Here is a 15441-nt window from a genome sequence, read left to right on the forward strand (position 1 = left end):
CTCAGCCTCCTGAGTAGCTGAGACTACAGGCACCTGCCACCACACCCAGCTAATTTTTTGTATTTTATTAGAGACGGGGTTTCTCCATGTTGCCCAGGCTGTTCTCAAACTCCTGAACTCAGGCAAGCTACCTGCCTCGGCCTCCCAAAGTGCTAGGATTACAGGCGTGAGCCACCACGCCTGTCCTGTCCATTTTTTTAGTTGGGTTTATTTTTCAGTCAGTGAGTTCTAGAAGTTCATCATGTATTCTGGATATCAATCTTTTATCATATATATGATATAAAAATATTTTCCCCCTTTCTGTGGGTGGCCTTTTTACTCTGTTGACAGTGTTCTTTGATGCACACAAGTTTTAAATTTTGATATAGTCCAATTTATTTATTTATTTCTTTTCCTTTTTTTAAAATTTGTTTATATACAGGGTCTTGTTCTGTTGCCCAGGCTGGAGTGGTCAGTGGTGCAATCATAGCTAATTGTAACCTCGAACTCCTGCATACAAGTGATCCTCCCTCCTCAGCCTCTCCAGTAGCTAGAACTACAGGCACACTCAGAGGTGGGATCTGGCTATCTTGTCCAAGTGGTCTCAAACTCCTGGCCTCAAGTTATCCTTCTGCCTTGGCCTCCCAAAGCACTGAGATTACAGGCATGAGCCCCATGCCCCAATCCTCAATTTATCAATTTTTTTCTTTTGTTGCCTGTGCTTTTGGTGTCATATTCAAGAACCATTGCCAAATACAATGTCATGAAGCTTTTCTCCTATGTTTTCTGCTGAGAATTTTCTAATTTTAACTATGACATTAGATCTTTGACCCATTTTGAGTTCATTTTGTATTCAATGTAAAGTAAGAGTCTTTTGCATATGGATATCCAATTTTCCCAATACCATTTGTTAAAAAGACTCTTCTTTCCCCCATTAAATAATTTTTTTTTTTTTGAGACAAGGGTCTCCCTCTGTTGCCCAGGCTAGAGTGCAGTGGCACGATCATGGCTCACTGCAGCCTCGACCTCCCAAGCTCAAGAGATCCTCCCATCTCAACTTCTTGAATAGCTGAGACCACAGATATGTGCCACCATGCCCAGTTAATTTTTGTATTATTTGTAGAGATGAGGTCTCATCATGTTTGATCTTGAACTCCTAGGTTCAGCTTCCCAAAGTGCTGGGATTGTAGGCCTGAGACACTGTGCCCGACCCCATTAAATGATCTTGATACCCTTGTTGAAAATCATTTAATCATATACTTGAGAGTTTATTTCTGGGCTCTCTATTCTATTCCATTGGTCACATCTGTATGCAGAACAGACTTTTAAAGATACCATTTTAAACTATTTGGGTTATCAAATCATTCAGTACTAGAAAAAATGTGGGGAGATGAGAATTCTCACACATTGCTGGGGGAAATAAAAATTGCTGTCTCTTTCTGGAAAGTATTGTGGCAATATCTTTAAAAATGTAACACATAATTTTAATGCAGCAATTTCACTTTTGGGAATCTTTTCTATAGATATAAAAACACCAAGGGAGGGAGGGGAGGCAAAAAAAAATTAAACATCAATACGTAAGAATATGCATACAAATATATTTATTGTGGCATCCTTTTTTTTTTCTTTTCTGAGGCAGGGTCTCACTCTGTTGCTTAAGCTGGAGGGCAGTGGCACCGTCATAGCTCATTGTAGCCCCCCTTTTTTTTTAGAGACAGGGTCTTGCTCTGTTGCCCAGGCTGGTCTCGAACTTCTGGCCTCAAGCAATTCCTCCTGCCTCAGATTCCCAGAGTGCTAAGATTACAGGTGTGAGCCACTGTGCCCAGCTTCTTGTGGCATCCTTTGTAGTGGGAAGAGGCTGAACCGAAAAACAGTCAAGTACCTACTCTCTCTCCATCTTTCTTTCCCTGGAGTCACATGCATTTTAATCTCTGTTTCTTTTTGTATTTTTTCCTGAACTTGTAGATGGACCAACAATATCAGTAGGCTGATTCTCTTTGATCTTTACATATTTCAGTGCTCACTACTGTCTCAAGCTAGAGTTTCTATTTTGTTCACTTATAAATCTACTATTAATATATTTATATTTATTTTTATTTTTAGAGAAGGAGTTTCACTCTTGTTGCCCAGGCTGGAGTGCAATGGCGTGATCTCGGCTCACTGCAACCTCTGCCTCCCAGGTTCAAGTGATTCTCCTGCCTCAGCCTCACAAGTAGCTGGGATTACAGGCACCTGCCACCACACCCGGCTAATTTTTTGTATTTTTAGAGAGATGGGGTTTCATCACGTTGGCCAAACTGGTCTTGAACTCCTGACCTCAGATGATCCACCTGCCTTGGCTTCCCAAGGTGCTGGGATTACAGGCATGAGCCGCTGCACTCAGCCAATATATTCCTTTTTAATTTCAGTTTTTATAATTCCAGTTCTCTGCCAAATCTTTCAAGTTTGGCTTTGATCTCCTTAAACACAGTACACAGAGTTGTTTACAGTCCGTATCTAGTCATTGCAGAATATAGAATCCCTGTGGGTCTGTTTCTATTATCTGTTATTTGTCCTTATTTCTGGTATTTTGTCTCCTTGTGTGCCTGGTTGTCTTTTTGTTTAAGCTATTTTGATTCTTATTCCTAGAAACTTGGTTATCCTCGTACTGAACATTGTATTTGAAAGAAAATTATAGGCTCGGTGCGGTGGCTTATGCCTGTAATCTCAGCACTTTGGGAGGCCAAGGTGGGCGGATCACTTGAGGCCAGGAGTTTGAGACCAGCCTGGCCAACATAGTGAAACCTTGACTCTACTAAAAATACAAAAACTAGCTGGGCGTGGTGCACACGCCTGTAATCCCAGCTACTCAGGAGGCTAAGGCAGGAGAATCATTTGAACCCAGGAGGTGAAGGTTGCAGTGAGCTGAGATCGTGCCACTGTGCTCCAGCCTGAATGACTGTGTCTCAAAAACAAACAAAAAAGAAGGAAGGAAGGAAGGAAGGAGAAATAGGAAGGAAGGGAAAGAAAGAAAATTACAGAAACAATTGAGGCCTGAGATGATGTTATTTTTTCTCCAAAGTGGATTTGGTTTTACTCTTGCCACTAGCAATTAGGGGCAACTTAATATAAGTTCAGGCCTTGAGATTTTTCTGGGCCACTTAGATGATTTGAAGTCAGTCTGCAGTCTACATGAGAGTTACTTTACTCGTACTCCCTTATACCTACAATGCAGGGTTTTAAAGTCCTAGGCCAAATCCGAGGGTGATATAGAAGGGCTGCCACCCTTTATGAGTCCTGGACTCCAACTTTTGTCCCCATGGGCTCCTAAGGCTGCCAAAAATACATCTTAGCTTTCTAATTACTTGCTCTGCATCAGCAAATGCCTCAGACAAAGCATCGAGTGCTAGGCTCCTCACTTCAAATTCCTTACCAATCCAAAATCTTGGCCCAGTTAATTCCTCACTATTTTGTTTGTTATGATATACTTTTAGAGAAATGCATTTTATTTTTCATCCAGCTGATTAGCTGTATTCAGTAGGAGGGCTGGCTGAAATTACATTGTATGCCATTAACAACAATGAAAGTCTATACAGTTTACTGAATGATTCCTGAATGATAAAAATCTCATTAGCTCTAGTCAACGGCCCATTCCTTATTTCGTGGCCAGGAGTACAGAGCCATTCAATATATAGGGTATCCACTATGTATTGACTTTGGGAAGGGCAGGTGGCTAAGAAGGGGATGTAAGTATAGGAGAAATGACTGGCATCTCTAATATATCAAATTACATTCTCTTCTCTAAATATACCCTCCTATATCATATTCCAGTGCTTTTTCATATGCTATCCCCTCAGCCAGAATTTCTTCCCATCCTGTTCACCAGGTAAACGCCTATTCCTTTTTGAAGACTTAGCTCAAGTATTGCAACTTCATCTCGAAAACAAACAGGCTGGGCACAGTGGCTCACACCTGTAATCCCAGCACTTTGGGAGGCTGAGGCAGGCGGAACACTTGAGGTCAGGAGTTTGAGACCAGCCTGAGCAACGTGGTGAAACCCCGTCTCTATTAAAAATACAAAAATTAGCTGGGCATGGTGGCAAGTGCCTATAATCCCAGTTACTGGGGAGGCTGAGGCAGGAGAATCACTTGAACCCAGGAGGCGAAGGTTGCAGTGAGCCAAGAATGTGCCCCTGCACTCCAGTCTGGGTAACAGAGCGAGACATCATTGCAAAACAACAACAACAACAACAACAACAACAACAAAAAAACCCCGACAACTCTTCATCTGTATGCCCTTTGTAACTTGCATAAAGCTTTTCATAGCAGTTATTTTATCCTTCAGGATGGGAATTATTTTTTCACCTATGTGACCTGAGATTTTGCCAGGCACACTGAACAAATACTTGGTGAATTAATAAATGAATGAATGAGAGGGAAGAACACTAGATTAGTTTTATGAGACAATTTCCAAGTTTCTTCAGATCTTATGTTCCATGATTCTATGAAATTCAAGCTCAAAAAATAACTTAATTCACTGGTTTGTCATTCACTGGACCTTAATACTTACAAAAAATGTTTCCTCTTCCTTCTAAGAATAAATAAACAGGTGTGTAGGCTTGACGCGGTGGCTCACTCTTGTAATTCCAGCACTTTGGGAGGCTGAGGCAGGTGGATGACCTGAGGTCAGGAGTTTGAGACCAGCCTGGCCAACATGGTGAAACCTTGTCCCTACTAAAAATACAAAAATTAGTCAGGCATGGTGGCGGCTGCCTGTAATCCCAGCTACTGGGGAGGCTGAGGCAGGAGAATTGCTTGAACCCAGGAGTCAGAGGTTGCAGTGAGCCAAGATTGCACCATTGCACTCCTGCCTGGGCAACAGAGAAAGGCTCCGTCTCAAAAATAAATAAATAATTAAATTAAATTAAATTAAATTAACAGGTATGTTTTGAGAAAGAATAGACAATGATATAATTTAGAGGCAATTTCCTAATGTCTTTTACTCTACTAGACTTGGCACTCTCAGATTCTGAACAAGTCATCAAACACATAAGTTACCTTTATGGCTACTTCACACTTGTCCCATCTCCCGCTCCATCCCTACAAATTCCTATTTTTTTCTTCTCACATTTTCATCCCTTCTAATTTTCTTTTTTTTTTTTCTCTCTCTCTCTCTTTTTTTCTTTTTTTCGAGACAGAGTCTTGCTCTGTTACCCAGGCTGGAGTGCAGTGGTGCGATCTCGGCTCACTGCAACTTCCGTCACCGGGCTCAAGTGATTCTCCTGCCTCAGCTTCTTGAGTAGCTGGGACTACAGGTGTGTGCCACCACTCCCGGTTAAGTTTTGTATATTTAGTAGAGACGGGGTTTCACCATGTTGGCCCTGCTGGTCTTGAACTCCTGACCTCAGGTGATCTGCCCGCCTCGGCATCACAAAGTGCTGGGATTACAGGCATGAGCCATGGGGCCCAGCCTTCCTTTCTAACTTTCTATATTTTCTTCCATACAAATAACATTTATTATTATTATTTTTTTTTTTTAGACAAAGTCTGCATCTTGTCCCCCAGGCTGGAGTGCAATGGTGTGATCTCAGCTCACTGCAATCTCCGCCTCTCGGACTCAAGCAATTCTCCTGCCTCAGCCTCCCAAGTAGCTGAGATTACATGCACCTGCCTCCACGCCCAGCTAGTTTTTGTATTTTTAGTAGAGATGGGGTTTCACTGTGTTGGCCAGGTTGGTATTGAATTCCTGACCTCATGATCCCCCTGCTTTGGCCTCCCAAAGTGCTGGGATTACAAGCGTGAGCCACTGCGCCCCCCGCCATAAAAACTTCTTAATAAATTGGCCAGGATGATCTTGTTCTTCTCTTCTAGCCATCTGTTAACATTCTACATACCAGTGTTTCCTGAGCCAACTATATTCCTTGAAATAATGCTAGGTGTTCAGGGTGAAGTAAATTTAGTAAACACTGCATATTATATCCCTCTCTTGGATATAGTCATAATTCACATTAGTATAATAAAGGCCCTCAGAAGGTCTACAGTGAAAGAAATCTGCTTAATTTTGTTTAGCTTATTGTACTTAGTAAATACCTTTTTTTTTTTTTTGAGATGGAGTCTGGCTCTGTCGCTCAGGCTGGAGTGCAGTGGTGCAATCTTGGCTCACTGCAACCTCTGCCTCCCAGGTTCAAGTGATTCTCCTGCCTCAGCCTCCTGAGTAGCTGGGATTACAGGTGTGCACCACTATGCCCGACTAATTTTTGTATTTTTAGTAGAGGCAGGGTTTTACCATGTTGATCAGGCTGGTCTTGAACTCCTGACCTCGTGATCTGCCCATCTCGGCCTCCCAAAGTGCTGGGATTACAGGCGTGAGCCACCATGCCTGGCCTATACTTACTAAATACTTTCTAAGTGGCAAGTTGCAATTCAAATGTCACTTTTTACATGAATCCTTTTTTTTTTTTTTTGACACGGAATCTTGCTGTCGCCCAGGCTGGAGTGCAGTGGCGCCATCTCAGCTCACTGCAACCTTGGCCTCCAAGGTTCACGCGATTCTCTTGCTTCAGCCTCTTGAGTAGCTGGGATTATAGGCACCCACCACCGTGCTCAGCTAGTTTTTTTGTATTTTTAGTAGAGACAGAGTTTCACCATGTTTGCCAGGCTGAAGGCCTCCCAAAGTGCTAGGATTACAGGCGTGAGCCACCGTGCCCGGAATGAATCCTTTCATGACTCCCAGAGGCAGAATCCAATGTGTCTACCACTGAATTCACATAGCTCAGAGTTACATTATAAAGTGCTATAAAAATAATGGTTTCTGATCAGGCATGGTGGCTCACACCTGAAATCCCAGCACTCTGGGAGGCCAAGGTGGGAGAGTCTCTTGAGCCCAGGAGTTTGAGACCAGCTTGGGCAACCTTGTCTCTACAAAAGAAAAAAAATTTAATTAAAAAATTAGCTGAGCTTAGTGGCATGCACCTGTAGTCGCACCTACTGGGGAGGCTGAGGTGGGAGGATTGCTTGAGCCCGGGAGGTTGAGGCTTCAGTGAGCCATGATCACGCCACTGTACTCTAGCCTGTGTAACAGAGTGAGACTCTGTCTCAAAGAAAAAAAAATTAGTTTCTGTTAATATTGTGGTGTAATATTTTTATTGCAAGCAATAGAAAAATCATCTCGAAATATCTTAAACAATTAAGGGAATTTAGTCATCAGCTGAAAATTCAGGCAAAGCTTTGTCCTCAGTGTTAAGGCACAGTGATGTTACCAAAGACCTGGTTTCTTTCCATTTCTCCTTCTGAAATATTTGATATCCCTAAATTTGTGTGTGCGCGTGTGTGTGTGCGTGCGTGTGTGTGTGTGTGTGTATTTTGGAGACAGAGTCTCGCTCTGTTGCCCAGGCTGGAGTGCAATGGCGCAATCTCAGCTCACTGCAACATCTGCCTTTGGCGTTCAAGCGATTCTCCTGCCTCAGCCTCCCGAGTAGCTGGGATTACAGGAGCCCACCACCGCGCCCAGCTAATTTTTGTATTTTTGGTAGAGACGGGGTTTCACCATCTTGGCCAGGCTGGTTTCGAACTCTTGACTTTAGGTGATCCACCTGCCTTGGCCTCCCAAAGTGCTGGGATTACAGGCATGAGCTACCACACACGGTGACTAAATTTGTTCTTTTTTGTGATGTCAGTATGGTTACAGCAGCTTCTAGAAGGGCTATCTGTGTTTTCTTCACCTCAAATAGGAAGATAATATCTCTCGAGGAAACTTCTTCAGAATACCATGAAAATATCCTTTCCAGAAGCCCCAGCAAAGGTCTTTTTATATCTCACTGGCCTGAATTAAGGTCACCTGTTCATCACTGATCTAGTCAATGTCTATGGGGATAACCATGTGCCGGGCTTAAGCCAAGTTACCCCTGGATGTAGGAGTGGAGTCAGCTTCCTTATGTGGTTACACATAAGAGAATATGGATCCTGTTACTAAGAGGAAAGAGAAAGACTGTTTGTTGGGCAGTCAAAACCCACAAAAATCCACTACATGATGCTGACCACATTCAACTACTTCTGTATTAATACCTTGATTAGTATACTAATGAAAATTTCTGTATAAATTAATGTTCACACAAAAACTTGTACATGAATGTTCATGGCATCAGTATTTTTGTTTGTGTGTCCATTTTTTAACTCAAAGACTTTGTTTTATTACAGTACATAGACTGGGATCGATGGGAAGATGTAGATGTCGTGGGCAACCATGGTCAGCATCGTTAGCCCATCCCCATCGTCATGAATGTATCAAAGGTGCCTCTACTCTGCATCATGGTTTTCCCAATGCTGCCCATCACCTCCTGATCTTGCATCCCAATCCTGAGACAGAGGGTGCTGAGGGGCACCCTGGCCACCATGGCCACTGTGCAACCCATTATCAAAGCCCATCTCCATGAAGTCAAAGCAGCCTGGCTGAGACTGTCCCTAGGGACCCACAACCACTGGCATCTCGCTCTCAGCCTTGGTCGCTCAGCTCTCCATAGCATTGAATTCATAATAGCCAAAAAGTGGAAACAATTCTAGTGTCCATCAACTGATGGATAAACAAAATGTGACATAGCCACAAAATGGAATATTATTCAGCAATAAAAACGAGTGAAATACTGATACCTGCTATAACGTGCATGGAACTGAAAACATTATGCTAGGTGAAAGAAGCCAGTCACACCAGGCCACAAATTGTGTGATTTATTTTATATAAAGTATGCACAAAGTAGATTAGTGATCACCAGAGGCTAAAGGAATAGGGTTTAGGGCATGACTGCTAATGAGTAGAGGGTTTTCTTTGGGGGTGAAAGAATGTTCTGGAATTAGATAGTGGTATGAATATACTCAAAACCACTGGATTGTGCACTTTATTTTATTTATTTATTTTTGAGACAGAGTCCCAGTGAGTCGCCCAGGCTGGAGTACAGTGGCGCACTGTTGGCTCACTGCAACCTCTGCCTCCTGAGTTCAAGTGATTCTCGTGCCTCAGCCTCCCAAGTAGCTGGGATTACAGGCATGTGCCACCACGCCCGGCGAATTTTTGCATTTTTAATAGAGACAGGATTTTGCCACGTTGGTCAAGCCGGTCTCAAACTCGTGGCCTCAAGTGATCTGCCTGCCTCAACCTCCCAAAGTGGTGGGATTACAAGCGTGAGCCACTGCGACTGGCCTTTTTTTTTTTTTTTTTTTGAGACGGAGTTTCGCTCTTGTTGCCCAGGCTGGGGTGCAATGGCACGATCTTGGCTTACCGCAACCTCTGCCTCCCAGGTTCAAGCGATTCTCCTGCCTCAGCCTCCCGAGTAGCTGGGATTACAGGCATGCGCCACCACGCCTGGATAATTTTTTTTGCATTTGTAGTGGAGACGGGGTTTCTCCATGTTGGTCAGGCTGGTCTCAGACTCCCGATCTCAGGTGATACGCCAGCCTCGGCCTCCCAAAGCGCTGGGATTACAGGTGTGAGCCACCACACCCGGCCCAGGCCCTCTTTCTTAAATTAGCAATGCACATGAATGCACACCAGCATCTTTGCAGCTAAGGACCAAAAGTATATTTGAAGATTATTCTTTAGTTGGTTTATTTTGTGATTTGTCACTTGCACAGATGCCGTTTGGTCACATATCATTACAGAATTGAACTGACTAGTCCATGTTTTCCTCATTTCCATAATATTTATTTTACTGATTTAATTGCGAAAAATTGCTTTCACTTCATTTTCAACTTTGAAAGCAAAGAGTTCAACTACGGCTTTGAGTTAGTTTTGTCTGATAAAACTTATAATATTTACATTGTTTTAAAAACACTATTACCTTGTTTTCTGTTTTTGTTTTTGTTTTTTTGAGACAGAATCTCACTCTGTTGCCCAGGCTGGGATGCAATGGCACCGCCTGGGCTCACCGCAACCTCTGCCTCCCGGGTTCAAGCGATTCTCCTGCCTCAGCCTCCCAAGTAGCTGGGATTATAGATGCCTGCCACCACACCAGGATAATTTTTGTATTTTTAGTAGAGACGGGGTTTCATCATCTTGGCCAGGCTGGTCTCAAACTCCTGACCTCGTGATCTGCCCGCCTCAGCCTCCCAAAGTGCTGGGATTACAGAAGTGAGCCACCACGCCAGGCCTATTGTTGTTTTTTGGAGACAGAGTCTTGCTCTGTTGCCCAGACTGGAGTGCAGTAGCACGATCTTGGCTCGTTGCAACCTCTGACTCCTGGGTTCAAGTGATTCTCGTGCCTCAGCCTCCCCAGTACCCACCATCACACCCGTCTAATTTTTGTATTTTTTTGTAGGGACGGCATTTTACCATGTTGGCCAGGCTGGTCTCGAACTGCTGACCTCAAGTAATCCGCCCGACTCAGTCTCCCAAAGTGCTAGAATTACAGGCGTGAGCCACCGCGCCCAGCCTAAAGAACATTTATTGATCACATTACTGGTTAAGTGGTGCAAAAGAAACACACAACTTTTTATCTACACAGTTCTATAATTTGTGTGAAAATCAGGGACCTTGGACATACATCAAGTTTAATAAGGAATCGAAGCAATTGCTAACAAATTCAGAGCATTCCTCTGGGACTCCTTCAACCAGTTCTAACAGTCGCTCTCCAAGGGAGAGATGGCAAAATGTTGTGATTACCAAGGAGCCACCTTTGAGAAAGATTAAGAGGGCAGTGTGGCCAGATAGGCCATCAGCAATACATTTCATCAGAATAAGGGAAGAGAATGCATCTGTTTAACCATATTCCAAAAAAAGGAGAGACTGGAAAGAAAAACAGAAAGCCAATAGTGGTGGCAGCTCTTTCAGGGGGAACAAAAAGAGAAGATGAAGTGTGACCAAGTGTACAAAGCTGGAAGGATGCAAGAAAAAATTGCCATCGAGTAGTTGCTTCAGCTCTTTTTTTTTTTTTTTTTTTTACATATTTCAACTGTTTTATTTGCTTTCTGGGGTGTCAAATATGAGGGCTCTCAGGGTCCAGCCCCAAGCAGTGTCCAGCAGATCTTTCTCTGCCCGAGGGTCCTGGACATGGAGGTTTCAGACAAAAGGCACTGACTGGAGCTCTGGAAGTCAGGCAGAAGCCACCCTGAAGCTGGGGGTCTCAAGTCCGCCTTTGGGGAGAGAAAATACATTCACATTGGCAGGATTGGTTTTTCACTTTTAGATGAGGTCAGGGTCTGAGTCCTCCCAGCTCTCCTTGTCTTGCAATGTGTTCTGCAGATCCTGGTGGCATTTCTGCAACTCCTGGAACCTGGAGACATATGGATCAGAGTGCTCGTCCAAGGCAGGAACCCCAGAAGGTTCTCCCCAGGCAAAGGCAGGGCGCCCCACCCTCCAGGGTACCTCTGACAACATCAGTAATATCAGCAGCATCTGAGAGCAACGCCATGGCACAGGTCCTGGCCTGCACATGATGGTCCTGGTGCTGGTTGCTGTCTAGTTGCTTCAGCTTTAATGTGAATACATACACTGTCTCTAGAGAAGCACCAGTAACCTAAAACTAAAGGAGAAACTAAATAAAAAGAATAATACAACTTTACCCAAAGACTAAATCACAAAGTGGATTTCCTTTTGTCCTAAATTAGCAATAGTGAGAAACAGCCGGGTGCAGTGGCTCATGCCTGTAATCCCAGCACTTTGGGAGGCCGAGGCAGGCAGATAACGAGGTCAGGAGATCGAGACCGTCCTGGCCAACACGGTGAAACCCCGTCTCTACTAAAAATACAAAAAATTAGCTGGGCGTGGTAGCAGGCGCCTGTAGTCCCAGCTACTCGGGAGGCTGAGGCAGGAGAATGGCGTGAACCCGGGAGGCGGAGCTTGCAGTGAGCCACTGCACTCCAGCCTGGGAGACAGAGTGAGACTCCGTCTCAAAAAAAAAAAAAAAAAAAAAAAAAGCAATAGTGAGAAACTTCCAGTGTTCCAAAAGTACTAATTTAAACCATTTCTTTAATCATTTGAAAGGCTTCTTTTTCACTAGTTGCTGCCCTTATCTCCCAGAAAAACTAGTGACAACCCATGTGACTTTAATATAATTTCTCAAGGTCTGCATGGGAATTTTCAGTGTATTGTGTTCAAGAAACTCACCTGCTCCAACGCAATATTTGTAGCGAACTATAGAAATGATCCCTGAGGCCAGGTGCAGTGGCTCACATCTATAGTCCCAGCAGTTTGGGAGGCTGAGGTGGGCAGATCACTTGAGGTCAGGAGTTCGAGACCAGCCTGGCCAACATGGTGAAACCTCATCTCTACTAAAAATACAAAAATGAGCTGGGCATGGTGGTGGGCACCTGTAATCTCAGCTACTCAGGAGGCTGAGGCATGAGAATCACTTGAACCTGGGAGGCGGAGGTGGTTGCAGTGAGCCAAGCTCGTGCCACTGCACTCTAGCCTGGGCGATAGAGCAAGACTCAGTCTCGAAAAAAAAGAAGAAATGATCCCTGAAAGCATAGTCTTCAAACCAATATTTGTATTTTTGTACACAGAAAAAAAGTTTTGAAGCTTGGGGGTGGGCTAAAGAAAAGTGAAAATAGACAATACACTTTTTTTTTTTTTTTTCTGAGACAGGGTCTTGCTCTGTCACCCAGGTTGAAGTACAGTGGTGTGATCATAGCTCACTGCAGCCTCAACTTCCTGGGCTCAAGCAATCCGTTCACCTCCGACTTCTGAGTAGTTGGGACTACAGGCACACACCACCACACCCAAATAATTTTTGTAGTTTTTGTACAGACAGGGTTTCATTGTGTTATCCAAGCTGCAATACATTTTTTTTTTTTTTGAGCTCACTCTGTCACCCAGGCTGGAGTACACTGGCGCAATCTCGGCTCACTGCAACCTCCACCTCCCTGGTTCAAGCAATTCCCCTGCCTCAGCCTCCTGAGTAGCTGGGATTACAGGCGCATGCCACCATGCCCAGATAATTTTTTTTGTATTTTTTTTTTTTGAAACGGAGTTTTGCTCTCGTTGCCTAGGCTAGAGTGCAGTGGCGCAATCTCGGCTCACTGCAACCTCCACCTTCTGGTTTCAAGAGATTCTCCTGCCTCAGCCTCCCAAGTAGCTGGGATTACAGGCACCCACCACCACGCCCAGCTAATTTTTTTGTATTTTTAGTAGAGACGGGGTTTCACCATGTTGGTCAGGCTGGTATCGAACTGCTGACCTCGTGATCCACCCATCTTGGCCTCCCAAAGTGCTGGGATTACAGGTGTGAACCACCGCGCCCGGTCCTTTGTTTTGTATTTTTAATAGAGACAGGGTTTCACCATGTTGGCCAGACTAGTCTTGAACTCCTGACCTCAGGCAATCTACCCGCCTTGGCCTCCTAAAGTGCTAGGATTACAGGCGTGAGCCACCACACCCGGCCTGTAATAAATTTTTAAGGCCTCTTTGGCAAATGTTTGGTAGATGAACAAACGGCTAGCAGTGAAGAATTGGGAGGGATATCAGGGACAGAGCAAGTGGCTTTGAGCACACTCTTTTTTTTTTTTTTTTTTTGAGACAGGGTCTTACATTGTCACCCAGGATGGAGTGCAGTGGCACAATCTCGGCTCACTGTAGTCTTGATCTCCCAAGTTCAGGTGATCCCCTGCCTCAGTCTGACCCCTAGTAGCTGGGACTACAGGTGTGAGCCACCACACCTGGTTAATTTTTGTAATTTTTTCTTTCTTTTTTTGAGACAGAGTCTTGCTCTGTCGCCCAGGCTGGAGTGCAATGGCATGATCTCAGCCCACTGCAACCTCCGCCCCCAGGTTCAAGATATTCTCACGCCTCAGCCTCCCAAGTAGCTGGGTCTACAGTCATGTGCCACCACACCCAGATAATTTTTGTGTTTTTAGTAGAGATGGAGTTTTGTCGTGTTGGCCAGGCTGGTCTCGAACTTCTGGCCTCAAATGATCTGCCCGCCTTGGCCTCCCAAAGTGCTGGGATTACCCTACCAGCCAAATTTTTGTACTTTTTGTAGAGATGAGATTTCACTATGTTCCCCAGGCTGGTCTTGAACTCCGGAGCTCAAGCATCCCAAAGTGCTAGGGTTACAGGTGTGAATCACTGAGCCTGGCCTGAGCATTCTTTATTGAACAAGTGGCCACCTATATAATATTTTTGCCAAAAATATTTACCTTTATTATAAAGAAATAATCAGATCATTTTGTAGTTCATAAGCATGATGATTGGGTATTCACATGGATGTGTGAAATGTGCCATCCACAAACATTGTTATGATGTTGGCACATTACCCATCTGACATGAAAAAGGGGAAAAAGGGCTGGGCGCAGTGGCTCACGCCTGTAATCCCAGCACTTTGGGAGGCTGAGGCGGGCAGATCACGAGGTCAGGAGTTCGAGACCAGCCTGGCCAAGATGGTGAAACCCCATCTCTACTAAAAATACAAAAATTAGCCAGGTGTGGTAGCAGGTGCCTGTAATCCCAGCTACTTGGGAGGCTGAGGCAGGAGAATCGCCTGGACCCGGGAGGCGGAAGTTGCGGTGAGCCCAGGCGGGTGCCATTGCACTCCAGCCTGGGCAACAGAGTGAGACTCTGTCTCAAAAAAACAAAAACAAAAAACAAGGTAATAGTGTTTTTAAAACAATGTAAATATTATAAGTTTTATCAGACAAAACTGATTCAAAGCCATAGTTGAACTCTTTGCTTTCAAAGTTGAAAAGGAAGTGAAAGCGATTTTTTGCAAGTAAATCAGTAAAATAAATATTATGGAAATGAGGAAAACATGGACTAATCAGTTCAATTCTGTAATGGTATGTGACCAAACGGCATCTGTGCAAGTGACAAATCACAAAATAAACCAACTAAAGAATAATCTTCAAATATACTTTTGGTCCTTAGCTGCAAAGATGCTGGTGTGCATTCATGTGCATTGCTAATTTAAGAAAGAGGGCCTGGGCCGGGTGTGGTGGCTCACACCTGTAATCCCAGCGCTTTGGGAGGCCGAGGCTGGCGTATCACCTGAGATCGGGAGTCTGAGACCAGCCTGACCAACATGGAGAAACCCCGTCTCCACTACAAATACAAAAAAAATTATCCAGGCGTGGTGGCGCATGCCTGTAATCCCAGCTACTCGGGAGGCTGAGGCAGGAGAATCGCTTGAACCTGGGAGGCAGAGGTTGCGGTAAGCCAAGATTGTGCCATTGCACCCCAGCCTGGGCAACAAGAGCGAAACTCCGTCTCAAAAAAAAAAAAAAAAAAAAGGCCAGTCGCAGTGGCTCACGCTTGTAATCCCACCACTTTGGGAGGTTGAGGCAGGCAGATCACTTGAGGCCACGAGTTTGAGACCGGCTTGACCAACGTGGCAAAATCCTGTCTCTATTAAAAATGCAAAAATTCGCCGGGCGTGGTGGCACATGCCTGTAATCCCAGCTACTTGGGAGGCTGAGGCACGAGAATCACTTGAACTCAGGAGGCAGAGGTTGCAGTGAGCCAACAGTGCGCCACTGTACTCCAGCCTGGGCGACTCACTGGGA

The 15441-nt window shown here is 44.5% G+C and overlaps 1 non-coding gene across 1 annotated transcript; it reads left to right on the plus strand.

The window, feature by feature from the left end:
* Positions 1-14105: 14105 nt before the first annotated feature.
* Positions 14106-14209, plus strand: LOC112131473 (small nucleolar RNA U13). The gene has a single exon (XR_002913535.1). It is a non-coding gene; the product is annotated as a small nucleolar RNA U13 (small nucleolar RNA).
* The last annotated feature ends 1232 nt before the right edge of the window (positions 14210-15441 follow it).

This window comes from Pongo abelii, chromosome 1 (genome assembly GCF_028885655.2).
Source record: "Pongo abelii isolate AG06213 chromosome 1, NHGRI_mPonAbe1-v2.0_pri, whole genome shotgun sequence".
NCBI classification, from domain to species: domain Eukaryota; kingdom Metazoa; phylum Chordata; class Mammalia; order Primates; family Hominidae; genus Pongo; species Pongo abelii.